General features: G+C 34.3%; 1 pseudogene; it reads right to left on the bottom strand.

The window, feature by feature from the left end:
• Positions 1 to 15,858, bottom strand: part of LOC125872870 (vacuolar protein sorting-associated protein 2 homolog 3-like) — a 377,001-nt pseudogene extending 361,143 nt beyond the window's left edge.
• Positions 15,859 to 17,219: the final 1,361 nt, after the last annotated feature.

Below are 17,219 nucleotides of genomic sequence, written 5' to 3'. Positions count from 1 at the left end.
CTTTAATTATTTTAGTTAATTAGATAGGCATGCGAGACTAAGTGATAATATAGTAAATAAATATTACACATTAAATAAAGAGATAAGCGAGGGGAGAGAAATTTACACAATTAGATAGAATAAACACATTTTTATTTTTATTAAAGCTACCCCAAGTAAATATAATTATTATAGATAAAGGGACAAAGGGAAATGGAGACTCTGAAGGACTTTAGGATCAGCACTCGACTTTTCTTTATTTCGGTCGGCTTCTCGTAGGGACAGACAAAACCAAGGTTTGTCGCTTAGACCGAGTCGATGTCATCATATCCATAGGGCCTAGACTACCCCTACCCTACCACCGCATGCTTTTCGTCTCTAAAAGGTGTCTAGCGTCCCCACATAAGGTCCAAGAGGCATTGGACTGCTATTAGGGTGAATTTAGACAAAATAAAATATAATAGGCCCACCTAGACACCAAGTCAAACACTTTGGACGAGCATTTAGCATGTATGGCCTCATATTAGCCTCTAGATTTTAATTTAAACATACTAGTAAACACGCAAGAGTGAAGAGGTTGCCTGATAAGGTGTGTGAACATACAAACATACACGTAGCTTCATAATAACGCGTTAAATGATTTAATCAAGGACAGAAGGTTATATGCAGAAATTACTTATTAGTGATAAAGCATGCATGAAAATTATCTATTGGTTGATTAGGAATGACAAGACAATTACTGATAATGCAGGGACTAAAATTCAAGCAGAATTTCATTAGGACAAATTTTAAGACTTAAAAAAAATGCAGTAACAAATTTAGTAGCAAAAGCAATATCGCAATATTTATTTAAAATTGGCAGAGATGGTGTTTTAATGTAGAAAATGATTATCAGGCATCAGGTATTTAAGGTAGCAAGATTTAATGCGAGCATAATATTTAAAGCCAGACCTTCACTTATTTTAAAATTTTATCAAGCCAGGGCAAATTAAATGGGCGTGCAAAGGAAATTGTTAAATTTTATTTATTAAGTGACAGTAACTCGTGTTACAAAACGGTTGTAGAAAAATGGATAACGAGATGTAATTCTATTACTCGACATACTGGAAAGTTGCTACAATTTTGAAATAGGGTTTCACCTGATTAGCATGTAAAAACATATCAAAATCTTATATACTTGATTCTCTATTTCCAAGTGGTAAATTGATTACATCATATATGCATACATACTACGTTTCTAAAACTATTTAGATCCTATAGGCATGGTATCTAAGTGCGCATGCTGAAAATATTATCAAAACTAAAGTCTACTCCCTATATAAGGATACAATAATAATTAGAAACCTATAGGCATGATTTCTAAGTGTGACTATGTTGAAAAGATTATTTATGAATCTATATACATGATTTCTAAATGACTTGAAAGATTGAAAATTATATGGCTCCTATAGGCATAGATTTTAAATGATTATTTGAATCTTATAAGCAGGGTATCTAGGTGAGGATATAAAATTATTACTATCTTATTTATCCATGATTTACAATTATTGAACTGTGATTAATTGACATGCTGGAATATGGATCTGGTTCTAAACATAAATTCCAACTCCAAAATCTATTAAGACTTAATCATAAACCTACAGGCCTGCATACACATTATTAAGCACTTACTATCAAATTCGCAGAGGTAAAATCTTATAGGCATGATTTCTAGATTGTTGCAAAAAATAATAAACAATTAGACCAACACATAATCACATTTAACATGTAAAAGATTAATCGATCTTATGCCAAGATTAAACTAAAAAAACAGACAAATATCATATAAACCCTTTTTCAAATTCTAACCGAAAACTGACTCAACTTGCTTCAGCTGATCGATTTCAGATTTATACACAAACAAATACCTTGATTTTAGATTAATGATTTAAGGGACAACAACTTGTTCAACCAATTTTAAGTGTTTAGTTAGCAGGGATGGGCTCTCTTCGACAAATCATAAGGAATAAAATAAGCAAAAATAAATAAATAAATAAATAAATAAATAAACACTTAGCAAGTATTCCCCTTCCCCCCCCTTAGACGATTCCCCAAGTATAATATATAGAGAGAGAGTTAGTGGTTTATACAAATATTACAAACTGAAATAAAAATTAAGATAATAAAAATAGTAAAAATGAAATCAGCATGTCTATCTTTCTCTATTGTGGCGACTCTTCATGTCTTGAGTTTCTAGTTTAATCCTGCTAAACCAAAAAGGAATACCACGAGTACATATAGATATAACAAAAGCAAGTATTATTTATAAGATCGATCATATAGCCCTAATCATGAAGCAAACACATAATCATATTAAAACACATGATGAAAGGAGATGGAGATATAAAAAGAACATGGGTGCTTCCTTCATTTATGATTATCCAATTTTTGGGACTCATGCATAATAAATAAGTAACTAAATAGTGATGCAAGAACGAAATTAAATACGTATGAAGAGCACCAACCGGTTAAGCAGTTAAAATATATCAGCAATGAAGACAAGTTAATTCCACACTATTCGACCCGAACACAGCAAAACACTTCTTAAAAGTTCACCCCGAAAATCCTTTCCAGCAGAGAGCAATATGTATTCTAGTATTTTAATATGTGAGAGCAATGTGTGAATGTAAAGAGGTTATGAGAGTATTCCGTGTGCAAGAGTGAGTGGAAAAAGTGAGTGTGAATAATGAGGGGAGGAGTCTTATTTATAATAGAAGAGGGGCATATATATGGAAAATGAATATTTTTTAGGAATCAATTAATAAACAATTTCCTTATTAAAGAAGAACTAAATCCGATTTTTAAAACTTTTACCAATTATAAGAGCAGCTAAATAAGACAAGGATATAATTAAAAGTTACAACTAAAAAGGTAAAAACCGGCTAGCATGTATAAGAAAAGCAATAAACACCTAAGTAAAATAATTACTCATTGTTATATTACCATAAATAAATAAGCAAGAATCTGTTAAGACGAGTATTACGGTAATGAGATCAATTTACAGCGATCTATCAATTTATATAAAATCAGCACTAGTATTTTATGGAAAAGAAATAATAACATTCCTTATTTATTAAATTAAAGATTTACCATAGGTAGAAGCAGGAGTCTAGCAGATTATATCATATTAAGCATAGGTAGCATAATAATTCATAATCTAAAAAAAAAAACAAATCATACCTCAATAGCAAAGCAAACCTTGAACAAGTAAATAATCGACGTAGCAATCAATGGATTAATCAGTTATACAAACAGAAGGAAAATTGAGAGATTGATATAGTTGCATACATATTGGCGATAAATCAGCATGCAGATTCAAGAGACACATATTCCGATGATCAATTAATTATTTTAGGAGGAAAACAAATATAGCTCTCAATTATATACTGCTAAATCAAAGTTACGAGGCAGAATCAAGTCAAATCGACTTCATGGAGTACTGACTTACTATATAAAATGAAGAAAATCAATGAAACCCATCGATTAGAATTTAAAACCCATGCTTACTAAACCAACAAACTTCTCAACTTGAACACAGGCAGATTCATAATAGAAGCATACGAGTATGAATTTTGAACATAAAACTAAAACCTCATATGCTTTTTGCTAAATCAAGAGCTCCAGTAAGCGATAATCATATACACTAAAACAAACAATATGATAAGAGCACTTATGATACCCGAGTTCTCGACATCTTAAATGAAAACAAATTAATACGACTTTAAGCCAATCGAATTTACCTGGATGGATCTGTTAAGATCCATCGTTCAACATAATTCGATCTTCCAAGAACTTCACCGGAATCCTTTTGCATGACCGACTTCTTGGACGGAGCATTGATGCTGGTGTTTGTTGGTGTTCACGCCATCAAGAGAAGAGAAGAGGAGAAGGGTTTCGCCGGCTGAAGGCACCGGAGTCGCTGATGGTCCGGTGACCTGCTTGCTGTTTCGCCGGATCTTCCAGCGTTTACCGGAGTTGTTGTTGTTTGCTGCCTCCCTCGCTGGCCAGAGCTCACTGTTGATGTTGCTGGTGGTCCTCGCTGCTGGAGGAGTTGCTGTCGCCGGCTGGAGTTGCTGGACTGTCGATGGAGCCTGCTGCTCCACTCGCCTGGCTGCTGGTTCTTGCGCTGACCAGATCTGTTCGCTGGTGGCCTCGCGTGGCGGCTGGACAGAAAAGGAGAAAGAGCGAAGGGAGGAGAAGAGAAGAGGCGCAAAGGGAGAGAGAGAGAGGGGGCGCCGGAGCTTGCTGGCCGGAGCAAAATGAGGGAGAGAGAGAGGAGGCGGCTGATCTTAGAGAGGAAGAAGAAGATGAAAAAAAGTTTAGAGTAAGGGGTCTTTCTAGGTTAAATTGGAAGGTTTGGGGAATTGAATCCAAGCCGTAGGATTAGTTTAAATGAGCGGCTAGGATTTAACTTAACAGGTGGACGGATGAGATTAAATGGAATCAAAAAAAATCTGAAAATTAGATTGAAAATTGAAATGGCCAAATTTGTAATAAAATTGGCTAGAATTGAAATGAAAAGATGGTTATAATTGAAATAAAAATTGAAATTGAATAGACTAGAATTGGAATGAATTAGGATAAAAAAAAGGCTACAATTTAAACAATTTTGAGAAAAATTAAAAAACATGCTATTCAATTAAAATACTACAAATATTATATTTTTATAAAATTAAAATCACTTAAATTTTAAAACATTTGAATAAAGTAATTACTTTTAGTTTTTAATAATAATAAAAAATATTTAAATAAAATTTACGATAATTTTATAAAGCACGCGTCTAAAAATATATAATTTTTAGACAAAATCGACTAAAATTTTATACTCGAAATATATTTTAAAATGCGTATTTAATCGAATAGCATTCCCAAAATTGCTAAAGGTCGGTCAAAATTGGGTGTCAACAGAGGGTTCATGCGGAATTATGAGCATGAATTACTCAACTCAAGGACTCAAAGATACTTCTCACAAGAGATTAGGAACTCAACACTTAAAGGTTTAGAACTTGGAGATATTACTCCTCTCATAGATACTCAACTTATGGAGTTCGTGCGGAATTTATGGGCATGAACGACTTGATTCGAAGGTCTACAAACTACATGGAACTCATATATATGACTCTTCTCTTTCTCTGACTTACTTCGTCAAAACTTAGTTCAAATCGATAGTTGATCTCAAAGGATTCACAATTGAACTCAAAGGCTTTCTTGAAACTCCACTCTTAACTCTTTCTTGAATGTGAATTATGAATTCAAGAGTTATGGTTCATGATAAGAAAGATCTCATGATGACAAGGTAGACTCATGAATACATTATTCTCACTCTCATACTCACTTGCTCGAGTCTTGAAACAAGTTACTAGAAGTTGTAGAAGACTCCACAAAAGGACTCAAAGGGACTTTCTCGAAATGTTCGAATGAACTCTCAACTTTAACTTGAAGTTGAATTATGAATTCAAGGTTATCATCATGTTAGGAATGATTTTAGGTGTTTAAAAGTAGCTTAGAGTAGTTAGAATCAAAAAGGAGTGAAGGTGCACTTTAAAGGACTCAAACGAGGTAACCGACGACAAACTGGATGGGGCAGGCGACCCTGGCGCTATGGGTGGCGCGGGGCGCCAGCCCTTAAACTTCAGAGGTGGGTTTGGGGCGCTCTGGCAGGCGTATCGCGCTAGGCCCCAACCCAGAAAACGCGACGAACTTCTTTGCTCGTTTTCTCACCCTAACTCGCCTAGAATCGAATGGTTTCTTCCCCAATCAATTAGAATCAATTACTTAACATAAGTACACTCTAATCTACTCAATACAACCCTTAAAACACTCACTTTGATCTCAAGAAATCATCCAAAACCCAACACAACAAGATTTTGAAGGTCTTTAGAATGACCTTCAAGAACTTAAATCTTTCAACTTCAAGAATGGAATTTGCGCTGAAAATAACATGTTTGGCGTGTAGGTGAACTAACCCAACACTATGGAAGCTTACATACCTCTTAGGGATCGAACCCATGGTGACAATCCGCAACAACTCTCAAGAATTTTGTTGAACGCTTCGATCCTTTCCTCTTTTCTCTTCTTTTCTCTTCTTGAACTCTCAACTAAAACCCTAGGTGTAAACTACAATTATAAAACTGAACCTAATCATATTTGACCCCTAAAATATTACTAAAAACGAATTAAATCTGATTTGGTAAGGAAAAGACCAAAATACCCCTTACCATTTTCGGCTAACCTTTCTTAACTGGACAACCTAACTTCAAAAGGCCATATCTCACTCATACGACCTTGAAACTTAGTAAACTCAGCGGCGTTGGAAAGATAATTCAAAGATCTTCGCTACAGTATCTGGTAGCACACTTAACTCATCCTGAAGTAGGATTTATGGTCGTTTGAAGTCGACCCAAAACTCATACTAAAGCATAACTTGCAAAATTTCAGATTTTGCTATTTCCAATTTAATTCTTTTTGAAACTCAAGGTGCTACATCTAGTGACCTTAACACTCAAGAAATTTTAATTTCCTTGGTAAAATCCTACTCACAACAAAGGATGGTTCGAGTCTCAGTTTAAAAATTTTCTGGGGTGTTACACAATCTACTTCTCTGAGGTCAAACGTTCACCACTTTTCGTTATTATTACTTTGTTACCCTAACAAAATATATAGAAGGAGAAAAATAAATTTGAAACAGCAGCAAAATAATATTGTTGACCCTTTTTAGAAATTCATTCTTTATTAAACTATAGCTCTGAAGGCCCTTCTAGATGCTTCATCAATGCAACTTTACGACTTTTTCAGAAATATGTATGTATAATTGTTGCATTATGAAAGTACAAGTAGATCAAAATGTTGGATTCTAGACTCATGTTAAAGAAATATTCTCGAACATGAAAAAATTAAAAATGAGTCGAACCTAGATAACTCAAACGCTCAGCAATGACTTGGGACATGAAGGACAATAAATATATGTTAATAGACATATCTTTTGTAGCTTAAGATATTACTTTTATTTAGAGTAGGTTTTGTTTCATATCCTTCAAATTAAGCTTGTCGAAAATAGTCATAACTCACACAAAAAATATTTAGAAAAGCTAATGAGAAGGAAATAAAGAAAAACATTAAAAGGACAAAAGGTTTGTCCAAGTGAGATCATATACATATCAAACGAAAAATAATCAATACAAATTTAAGGAGACAACAAAACAACGAGAAAAAAAACATACATTAAACGGAGTAAACTATGTATCCAATGATGATAACAAATCATTCTAACCAAGAAATTTCACATGTTTTGAAATAACATACCTCAAAAAATTAATTAACACTTTAATCAACTTTCAAGCCTTAAAGTGCTCATAATATCCACTGATAAAATTTAGTAAAAATAGATAACAACAACATAAAAACCAAATAATATGGCCATGCTATGTTATTAACTCTCAGAGAATTTTCTAAAGAACACAAAATCTTGTCCTTGTATGTGAAGGGATGACGTTGATGAAGAAATTAGAGATTTGTAAGGGATTTTTTTTATTGTACCTTCAACAATTCCAGTAGAAAAAACTTGCTTGAAAACTAACAACAATGTTCAAAGCATGTACTCAAAAATGACAATTAATAATATAAGCATAAATTAATGACAGTAAAAAACATACCAGGATCTGCAACAATAGAATGAAACAAAATACAAAAAAATCGAATCCACTGAATGCACAGTGTCCCCTTAAGGAAATTATTCTTCTCTAGTACCCGAGGTTTAAATGAATACATCCTCTCAGGATAGAACAATTCTATTCACCAGTGTATTGATACAAAAACAATGGTGTTCGTGAGTCATTCAACAGGAGCAAAATACACAAATATTTAATTTTCCAAAAGTAGAAGAAGGTCAAAATTTTCGTTATTTTAAAATGAGAGGAAAATTCTCTATTTATAGACAATAAAGGTTAGTGTGAACAAATGTTTATTGTGTCTTATCGGAAAGGTCACAATTCTTTGAAAAAGTTACAACCCTTCGGATTTCATAAAAGTCACAAATTTTCATAAAAATCACAACTCTTCATGAAAGTCGCAACTCTTCATAAACGTCGCACCTCTTCATGAAAGTCGCAACTCTTCATAAACGTCGCAACTCTTCATAAAAGTTACAACTCTTCATAAAAGTCGCAACAATTAAAAGGAAATCCTTGTTTGTGGTAGCGCCATGTAGGCAGGTCTAGGGTTCTCTTTTATATATACATATGATATGATAGGTGATTGCTTCCCATCTGCCTAACCACCAGTGGCACAGTTGCCCAATACCTATGTTGGTGGGAGGTAACAGGTACCTGGTGAAATAATCGAGGTTTGCATAGGTTGCTTCTGGATACCACCATTATTAAACAAAATGTGCACACACTAGCACATGAAAGTAAAAAAATTCATGACAAGGGATGAAAGAACGTCATGCCAAGATTGACTTTATCAAATGACAAATACATTGTTTGTAACTTTTGGACAACCATTTATCACTCAAAGTAGACCAACAAGTGATGCATCACAGCATTCTTGGAGTAAAATTATGTACATAAAACTTACAGTAATCATGCTTTATGTATGGTGAAACTCCATAAGAACTAGTCCAAGATATTGACATCAAGGATTTCTAAGTGCAGCCAATCTCTTCTCCAGTTCATCGATCCCCGAACTGCCAGCACGAAAGCACAACAACGAAATGTACATGAGCGAGTTAATGAGATCAAAGAGCACGAAAAAAACACTTCATACTAATACAATATGATTATTTACAAGAAAGAAAAATAGAAAACCAAAAGCGCAACATACTTCATCTGTCAGCAAGCAATGCACTGAAGATGTCTAGTAATTTTGCTCGAGGATACAGTAGTACTTGAGTCAAAATTAGTTCATCATTTACCATTATTGCCTAGTTGTAATAGCTCCTATTATGTATTCCGTTTTTAGTCTCTATACTCTCCTTTTCAATTTTTTAAAGTAGCTCAGACAAAGTTGGCCTACAATTTTTGTGGTTTTAATTGTTTCACCAAATTGGTAAGTTTGAACAGCCAAGAGCTTGTTAAAGATTACACTTGATTTGTTGAGCTCGGTTGAGATTAAAGTGATAGCTCAGATCAACAGCTCCAACACCAAGATAGTCGAGTGAAGACTAGCACGGCTTTAACTAGGCTAGCAATTTCTAGACGCATGTTAGTGAAACCTAGCTCTGTAGGGTTTTTTTTCTTCCTTTTTTTGAATATCTGAGAAATATGTTGTTTCTAGCTTCAAACTCGATGGATATTTGAGCCTCTTCCCTCTGTCCTTCTCCATTAAAATCCCAAACTTAATTCATCAATTGAATTCGAACCCGTGTTGTGTGCCTACCACACATTCATCTTCGTTACACTAACTTTATGGTTTAACTTCATTGTTCAAGCTAAAGCATACTTTTCTTTCAAGTCCTGCCTTCAGAGCAAACTCAAGGGCAATAAAGTAACAAAAAGACTATATCAAAAGAAAATGAAGACGAACCTGCTTGATTCCTCAGTCCTTTTTCCAGAAATTTTACCCTTGGGAGCTGTTGACAACTGTCCAGATCAAAACACGGGATCTTCAATTAAACACAGTAATTGTCGGAACTTAACTCCTTTCCTTCTTGCAAGTAAAATACTACTTTTTCCAATGTGAAACAATAATAAAAAACTAACCTGTGAGGCAACATCAATTCCAATTTCATCAAGGACCTGCAAAAATAAGATTGGGTTAACATGCAAGAAGCCGATAAGTAGGTGGGACCATGTGTAAAGAAATTTAGTATATATATTTTTTAATGCATTTCATAATTAATTGATTTCTAGAAAGAATATTCCACATTCAATCGTCATTCCATTTTCAATGAATATACATATGCAATATATGGTGCAAATCTTCGTCACCATTTGAATCTGAGATCCTGGGGTCCTAAATGGACTCTACTGAACCTCTAAGCAATTAAAAAGGTCCAAACCATACCCCGATGCGGCTTCCACCTTTAGTGTGAGGGACATATTTGGACCTTTTTTATTTTGGGGGTATATTTGAGATAGAAGATAACATTGGGGGCTTTTATGAGCTGATAGATTAGTGAACGACATATATAAGACAAATCACAAATGTTAGGGGGAACTTTTACCATTTTCCGTGAAAAGAATCCAAAATAATACATTATATTAAAAAGACAATGATCCTAAAGACACCCATAATGACATCGCAGACCATCGTTTATTTACTAGGTGACCGATGTCTTTGATGCTTTGGTTTTCGCAGTTAAGGATAAGGGTTCCCAAACTTAGTGCGAGTATTTATTAAGACTTGCATCACTAGAGTAATCAATATGTAATGGATATTTTCAATTAAATCAACTACTAAGATAGCATAAAGTAAATACACATTGCTTGGTGCACGTCCACTAACTATTTTCAGTCATTACAAAATCGGGATTTTAAAAGCATACCTGATTTGTCAAATCTTCAGTTTCCTCTTCTGCTTCGTCATCATCTCTATAGCATCATCTATGGCATCTGACATCATTTCAGTCTACATATACGAACACCATATTATTGAGTTGACTTCTAATAATCTGAGTGGACATGAAGGAGATATGATTTTATTTTAGAATCAGTACATAATGTGCAATCAGTCTTACCGTCATATCCAATTGAGCTGATTGCCTCTGGAAATCTTGCATCACCTTCGCTTGCTTTGCAGGGTCCATTTGCTGCATTGAGTCAACTGATAATAATTAAAATTTAGAAGGAATGATGGTGACTTCACATACAACACAAATGCCATGTTTTAATGAGTAATATGAAAATAAACCAAATAATGGAGGCAAGAAGAAAAAGGAACAAAGAAAAGATGAGTCGAGAAACACGAATGGATCAAACTGCTAGTCCCAATATAGCCCACATCTTTAATTTATCCACAAGGAGCTCAGAGGGTTCAAGAGAAGAGAAGTAGCATCCCACCAACCAGTGAAGAGTGCAGGAACCCTCTCACCATGAGATCCATCTCCAGGTATATGAAGATGAACACAACAACAACATACCTAGTGTAATCCCACAAATGGTGTCGGGGGAGGGTGGGGTGTACGCAAACCTTACCCCTACCTTTGTGGTTAGAGAGGTTGTTTCTGATACACCATTGGCTCAAGAAAGATGATTTTTCAGAAGAGTGCAAGCGTAAAAAAAGTTACGATGAAAATATTAAACACAGAGAAGTAGTGACATTAAATAGTAAAGAAAACCAAAGAACAAGACACAACAATAGTAGTAAAATAAAATTGGAGAATAAGGTAATGCTAGCACAATAGTGATATTACTGGCAAGGGAGTAGATAGGTGCTCCAGGCTTGACCCACGCTCTACCATTGGAAAGGGAGAGATCGATAGACTACATACTAACCATCTACCCTAATCTTTGACCTCCATGCTCTCCTTTCTAGGGTCATGTCCTCGTTAAGCTGAAATGTATCTTGTCGTGTCTAATCACCTGTCCCCNAAGTTACGATGAAAATATTAAACACAGAGAAGTAGTGACATTAAATAGTAAAGAAAACCAAAGAACAAGACACAACAATAGTAGTAAAATAAAATTGGAGAATAAGGTAATGCTAGCACAATAGTGATATTACTGGCAAGGGAGTAGATAGGTGCTCCAGGCTTGACCCACGCTCTACCATTGGAAAGGGAGAGATCGATAGACTACATACTAACCATCTACCCTAATCTTTGACCTCCATGCTCTCCTTTCTAGGGTCATGTCCTCGTTAAGCTGAAATGTATCTTGTCGTGTCTAATCACCTGTCCCCAATTCTTCCTCGCCCTACCTCTCCTTAGACCTATCATTGTCAACCTCTCGCACCTCCTCACTGGGGCGTCTGTGCTTCTCTTAACAAGCCTAAACCATCTCAGACTCGCTTCCCGCATCGTATCCTCCATGGAGGCCACCCCACCTTGTCCCGTATATCTTCATTCCAAACCTTGTCCCTCCTAGTATGCCTAAACATTCATCTAAGCATCCTCATTTATGCTACCTTCATCCTTTGAATGTGAGAGTTCTTGACTAGACAGCACTCAACCCCGTACAACAAGGTTGGGCTAACAACCACTCTATAGAACCCACCTTTAAGTCTCAGTGACACATTTTTATCCCATAGGACACTAGATGCGAGCTCCATTTCATCCACCACACTCCAATACGATGTGAGACAACCTCGTCGGTCTCCCCATTTCCTTGAATTATAGTCACGTGTGTATGAAGATGAGTTTATATTTCACTCTTTTTTAAGAATAAAAACAATTGAGGATTTTTTTTTATGTTTCATTCACTCATACAACAACAAACCCAGTGCAGTCCCAAAAGTGGGACCGGGAAGGGTAGAGTGTATGCAGATCTCTCAAACAATCAAATGGAAAATATTAAATTAGATATCATGATCTTTGGCCATCAAACCTTATTCATAGCAGTCATAGCCTTAGTGGCTCCTTTCATGCCTGCAGCAACCGAAGATTGGGCAGATATTGCCTGCAATGGGCATTAAGCTTTTCAAATGCATCCGAAAAAGAAGAATGAAGAACTGAAATTAGTAAGCATGTAACATGGACTTGGAGGAGTACCTGTGTGTGAGTCGCTATACCTCTCATTTGAGCCCGACTACCTTGCAAGTTGGCTATTTGCTGTCTAAGCCTGATTAACTGACGGGCTAGAACCTTTGTTGCTGTCTGAAAATGCAGAGAGAAAAGCAGATGACACATGAGTTCCAAATGATATAGTACCGTCTGAGTATTCAGCTGTTACTTAAGCAGCAACACGATAAATTACAACTGCTAATTAAGTCTCCAGGGATGATGCTCGAGACCCACCTCATTTCCAGTTTTAGCAGTCCTTTTTATTTCAGCAACAAGTTTTTTTTCCTGTTCCATGAAAGAAAGAAATAAAAATATCTCTTATTGATGTGATATCATGAGAAGAACCATAAGTAAAGGAAGTGTGATATATATGAAAAGTTATACAAGCTCTAAAATCGCAAAAAAAGTGTATCTCATGAACACACACTATGCACTTCCAAGAACAGTCATCAAAACTAGATCTGGACATACCTATGATTGTAAAGCAGAAATTTCCTTCTCAATACCTACATCGCAATATTAAAACTAAAATAAATTACTCAACAGTTACTTACAAGAAGCACTTCCATACCAAAAAGAAAATTGTGGATATCAGTGTGATGATCTTCCTAACTTGCCCTCACAGAGATTGTGTGAATCTTCTGATGGGAAAGAAATTACAACTTACTAATGAATTATTACCATTTGAAATCCCCATTCACAGAACATAGTTTACCTACATTACCTACAATTGAACATCATCTCATCCAGTTCCCTAACATGTTAAAGCTAACATAAAGTTGCTATTAGAGATAGTAGATTAGTAGTTGTTTCTATTTCATAAAACGACATAGTTTTGTTTGTTCTTATCCATTATACTATACAGCTGTCATTGTATTTGCATTCTCCTCTCATGTTAAGACACGTGGCTACTCTAAGTGCTATATATAGCACCCACTGTAATACTCATAAATGAATAAGAAAGGATATTCTTCTGCTGCCATATTTGTTTTTGTGTCCACTTTAATTAGACTAAAAGTTGCCAAAGTAGAATGGATGGCATATGTATATTCATTTGAAAGAAATGGGAAATGAAAGAAATTTGTCCATAGTTACAAAATATGTGTGAGCCAATCCAGGCAGTGGACAACTTAGTTCCCCCCATCCCCACTCCACAAAGAAAGATACTTTGCACAAGAATATAGCAATTCACTATTGAAGACTTTACTGTATACCCCAATCTCTAGTAGACACAATAATGAATTTCCTAAATGCAAACGGTAATCCAACCTAAACAAAGATCAAGAACATCTTTTACATCCTTGCGCAATAGAAAGGCCTTGGTTGAACGCAATAACACTGTTGTGGCACCCAAGGGTGTGGCCTAGTGGTCAATGAAGTGGGTTGAAAACCATGAGGTCTCAGATTCACTTCCCAGAGGAGGCAAACAACTAGGTGATTTCTTTCTTATCTATCCAAGCCTTGGTGGATAGAGTTACCCGGTACATGTGCTAGTGCCGTGTAGAATTAATCAAGGTGTGTGCAATGCCAAGACACTATGGTTATCCAAAAGAAAATATTTAGCACGGTTGTCATTTATGATACAAGTAGCTACTGCAGAAGACACTTAATAAAAACTGGAGCATCTTATACAAGGTATATCAGGCCAATTTAAACAAAGATTCAAAAAGACCTACGCTTGTTTGGAAGACCTTCCAAAGGCTTTCGTGTGTGTGGATGTTGAGATCAATAAACTTGTTAAATCCTCTGCCAGTGAGTGACTCTATTTACTCCCTAAGCCTGTAGAGTCACTGTTTATCTCACTTGTATACCTCAGGTTTACAATAACATTAATTTCTTTTCTGATTGGAATTAATAATACTTTCTATCAACTATCCAAACCAATATTGGCATAGCTCATAAAGCCCCCACAATATCATCTAGTACCAATGACCTAACAATTGAATATCATATCAACTGTGTCTCAATCCAAACTATGCAGGGTACAATAAGAATTCTTCGTATTTAGAGTATTCACATCATAGTTTTGACTATTTTTACATTGGTCATGCATCAACCTATTGCAAGCCTCCTCCTTTTACAACTACGTAATGATCTAATGTATTCCAAAAAAAAGTTACAGTGAGAATGAAATGCAAAGGTCGAATATGCTAAATACAATTCAAATACTACCTTTCCCCTTGCATTTTTTCTCATCATTCTACACATCAAATTATAGAAAAGGTGAAGAAAAGGCCAATGATAAATAAAATTAAAATAGAATAACTAATCACGGAAGTTATAACAATTGAGTTAATGCAGCTTCAGCCAGACAATATTTAAAGATAGTGTGTACCTTTCAACATATTTTATAACTCCCCTTTGAATTTTCTATAACATATATATACAGTGGCAGATGTAGTTTATTAGCAACAGGTTAACCCGAACAACAATTTGGATACAGACCATGGATATATGTGTGTGTCTGTATGTGTAAAACCACTAAAATTTTAACAAATATTCCCTCCATTTCAATCTGTTTGTCTTACTTTCTTCTAAGTCGGTCCGTTTTAAAAAAGAATGTCTCTTTCGGCAACTCTTTAATTCTAACTTTCCACGTGACATGTTTAAACCATTATATTCTAACTGAAACAGAAGGAGTATTATATTCCCAACCATAATTTCAGAAGTCGAATAAGTTATGTGTTACGAACATTAAAGACCAAACCCGTCAATTTTAAATCTTGGATTCACTTCTGCACATATACATATAGTTCAATTTCGAGACAATGGATTTCCTACGAGCTCAATGTATCTTGTTTCCAGGGGAAAGGAGGAACAAAAGTGTAAAATAGTTTTACCTCTGGTAGCATGAGTCAGTTCTCTTCTACTCTCCCGAAGCGCCTCTGTCATAAAAAAAAAACAAATCTTTAGCTCAATATTATGAATGATCAAACACCAAGAATAAAAAAAATCATTTTTTTTAAGAGGCTCCAACAATCAATCAACTAACCCTCAATCCCAAATCAGTCCCACAAACCTTTACCCCTACCTCAAGACAATCCCAAATCAGTATTCTAAGGCAACAATTACGTAAACAAACAAAAAAAAATTGACTTTTGATGAAATAAAGAAGTTGAAAATCGAACCTTTGGCATTGGGTTTCTTGGAAAAGATGTTCATATTGATTGAACCAACAACGGATTAAGATTTTGGAAAATTGGGATTCTGAGTCTTCAGATATATATAATATGCAGCTGATAATTGGGAGAGAAGAATGGAATTTGTACCTTTTGATATTTTAACTCAAGCACAGGAGAGGAGACTTCTTCTTTTTTCACCAAAACCCCAAAAGTTTTGGCTATTATATTAGTAAGCCACAAAGTTCAAGGTTACTTAAAAATATATTTATCTCATATTATCTAATCACTTACTAAATTAATATAAAAAAAAATTACGCCTACAATTAATATGGTCTTTAAAAATTTAAACGAATTTTGAAAATTAAAAAAAAAATTAAAGAAACTAATTAATATGAACAAGGCAAAATAATAAAATTGATCAGTTTCTTAATTATCGTTCAAAATAGAAAATGTTCATCTAATATGAGACGGACTACTAAGAGAATGTTAGTAATGCGAATTTTGATTTGAGGTATACAAACAATCAATCTCCGATGTAAATATAATATAATAGGGTGAAAATCATTTACATCCGCGGATTTTGATTTTCCTCAACTTTGAGAAGCTATCATTCTCCTCCCTTTTTACTAACTGACTTTTCAAAATGTTCATTCTACCCTTATATTATCAATATTTATCTTTTCTTTATACTTCTTTTAAAATCATAAGTATTTTATTTTTAATCTATATAACAATTTTTTTATTAAAAATAATTAATTTCATCTAGAAAAGAAAAAGTATTGATTGAGAGTATAACTTAATGTCGTTCTATAATAAAATCAATGAACATAATAAAAATAATATTATTAATTTTAGCGGAATCTATGACTATGTGATAACTTTATAAATATATTTTGATGCGAATAATGAAAAATAATTAATAAAATAAGGATATATTTCATAGCAATTTCTTAAAAGATAATCTATTTATATTGTAAAATAATTATTATAATTTAAAAAATATTTTATTAATGACAATCAAGATTTATTTATCTACATAGACAATAGAGAATAAGAGATATAAATAACTACATAAAACGTGCCCTTTTAACTTGGCTTCAGTTGTCATCTACGTATTTCAACTTTGAGTGTGCACAACTAAACACTTAAAATTATATATATAAAATTGAACAAGTAAAACACACATTTTACATAACAATTCACATGAGATACACTCGAATTGATTTGTATTATGTAATGTATGACACATACTATGGTATGTATAGAACGTGTGTGTCTACGTGTTCAATTTTATACAAATTTAACTGCCTACTTGTTCAAATTCATAAGTCGGAAGGTATAAATGTCAGTCGAGACCAAGTTAAAAAGCACGTTAATATATTATGTCTAAGAGATAAAGTTAAAGTAAAATATGTATGTAC

This window comes from Solanum stenotomum, chromosome 8 (genome assembly GCF_019186545.1).
Source record: "Solanum stenotomum isolate F172 chromosome 8, ASM1918654v1, whole genome shotgun sequence".
Lineage (NCBI taxonomy): Eukaryota > Viridiplantae > Streptophyta > Magnoliopsida > Solanales > Solanaceae > Solanum > Solanum stenotomum.
Note: the sequence above shows the minus strand (reverse complement) of the source record. Positions and strands in the feature narration are given on the sequence as shown.